The 2,158-nt window shown below is 44.2% G+C and overlaps 1 pseudogene across 1 annotated transcript; it reads right to left on the bottom strand.

Annotated features, from left to right (window-relative positions):
* Window positions 1-266: 266 nt before the first annotated feature.
* On the bottom strand, window positions 267-973 carry LOC307095155 (vesicle transport through interaction with t-SNAREs homolog 1B-like; annotated as a pseudogene). Its single transcript has one exon. The product of its transcript is annotated as a vesicle transport through interaction with t-SNAREs homolog 1B-like (transcript).
* Window positions 974-2,158: the final 1,185 nt, after the last annotated feature.

The raw sequence follows: 2,158 nt of genomic DNA, 5'->3' as shown, positions 1-2,158 counted from the left end.
CGGTTGATCTCTTATCTCCCCCACCTCTCCCTAACCTTCCCGCTGTCATTTGACAGTCTGTTTGATGCTTTACTGCCTCTGTATCTATCTTTTTGTTCATCAGTTTCTAATGTTCTTTCTGTCTTCCCTCCCTCTTCCCACAGTCTGGCTACACAGTGCATCCTTGAACCGTTAGCTCACAGCAACTATATGCTTATTCCACATTTCTAACACCATTCATTCTCAGGGTCAAAGTTCTGGTCCACAAACCCTTCCGTGCAGGAAGTTCAATGCTTGCGAAAGAATATGTAATAAGCCAGGCCTCCCAGGATGGCTATCTCTAGTAAGATGACACTGGAAAGTAGCAGCTTGATGGTTGTCACTTTTCTGGACATTGACTGGAGAATCTTTCGACTTTTGCTCAAGTTTTCATTTGTGTTTACCAGTCTATTCTTGGTATGTTACAAGTGGTCACGTTGCTTTCCCAGCTGTTCTATAATTTCCAAGCCAATCTGGTCAGTCTTTGTGGTAATCCGATGAGAACTCTCAATACTCTGGGTGGCCCCGTTCAGACTGTCAGTGCCTTGCAAAAGCAATACCCTGAGACTGTAGCTGATTCATATGCTCATTCTCTACAGTGTATGTGCCATATTTCATGTCTCCTCGGCCCCCAGGTGTGGCTGTCAAAGGCGTGCTTTTCACTTCCCGGTGGAGTTTGGCAAGGTCCTTCCGGTAGTTTCAAAGCTTAGACATAGGGTTACGAAAAGATAGGAGTGCATAACATAGTTCCTCTTCCATCTCTGTCAGCATTTCATATGCTTCCTGTTGCTTTTCATCAAAATCTCTGATCAATTTCTTCTTCTCTTCTGTCCCCCGAGCCCCTAGCTGCTCCAGCATTCCCTCCCTCCCCCTCCACGTAGGTCTTCATGGAGGCCATGGAAAATCTCATGCAGTTTCTCTCGAAATGCTCTGAGGAGGCAGTGGTGGTGGCCATGGCGCAGGCTGCACTCCGGCAGCAGCACCGAGATTCGGGCCCAGGCCCTCTCCTACCCCAGCAGTCAGCTGCCCAGCCCTGCAGGCATCACAGCTACCACCACCACCACCACCGCGGCCACCTAGGAAGAGGTGCTTCATTCCAGTCTATTTTAAGCCTTCCTGTGGTTTCTAAAGCACAATACTTTCCTAACTATTTCAAATCACATGGGCTGTGATTTAATATAGAGCATAACTAAATATCCCAATTAGTAATTGGACATTTTTTATTGATGAAAAAAGATAACATGAAAGTGCATTGGACTGTAAAGCCCTTCATAAAAGAGTGGGATTACATTTATGTTGTTGTTATCACCTGTAGTGTTAACTGCAGTAAGATGGAAAAAAGCCATTAAATAATCACTCTATTTGGACATGTGAATTTGAACTTCTGGCTCAGCCACTTATTAGCTGTGGGTTCTTGGCCTCTCTGAGCAGATTTTTCATGAAACATGGGAGTACTCAGAACTCAGAAGGAAATTTTGTAGATTAAATGAGCTAATGTAAATAGTATTTGGCAAGGATTGAATCCTGAGTAAATGGAGGTTACCTTCCTGTATTAGTTAATGCTATGATGCTGCTGTATAACAAACACCCCCCCTTCAAAACCCTAGTGGCTTACTAAAACAACATTTACAGTATTGTTTTCACTCATGTGTCTCTGGGTCAGTTATGGCAGCTCTGCTTAAGGCTATGAATCAGATCCAGGCCTGTTCCACATGTATCTAATTCTGGAACCATCAGCTTCCCAAGGCATGCTCTTCTCATGGTAGACGACAGATATAAGAAGAACCTAGTAGACATTTTCAATGCCATTTACCATCTCAGCTCAGAACTCATTCATAACTTCTGCCCACTTTCTCCTGGCCAGAGCAAGTCATATGGCCAAGCTCAGTCAATGGGACAGAGAAGCATAATCTACCTAGTGAAGTCATGACACAGTGAAGGGAATAGAAAGAAGAATTGTAAACGAATAATACATTCTACCACACTTCCCTTACCTTCTGCAGGATGCCAACAGAGAAAAAAAGAGGGGTAAGAAGGGAGGAAGTAAATAGTTGGCTCTCACAGAACTCTACCTTATAACTCATTTGTGAGAGTTTATCTGGCCTCTTTGTAGAGATAGTCCAGCCCTCATGCAGCGGGA

This window comes from Cnephaeus nilssonii (assembly GCF_951640355.1).
Source record: "Cnephaeus nilssonii genome assembly, chromosome: X".
NCBI classification, from domain to species: domain Eukaryota; kingdom Metazoa; phylum Chordata; class Mammalia; order Chiroptera; family Vespertilionidae; genus Cnephaeus; species Cnephaeus nilssonii.
The sequence above is the reverse complement of the archived record's forward strand: the minus strand, read 5'-3'. Positions and strand labels throughout refer to the sequence as shown.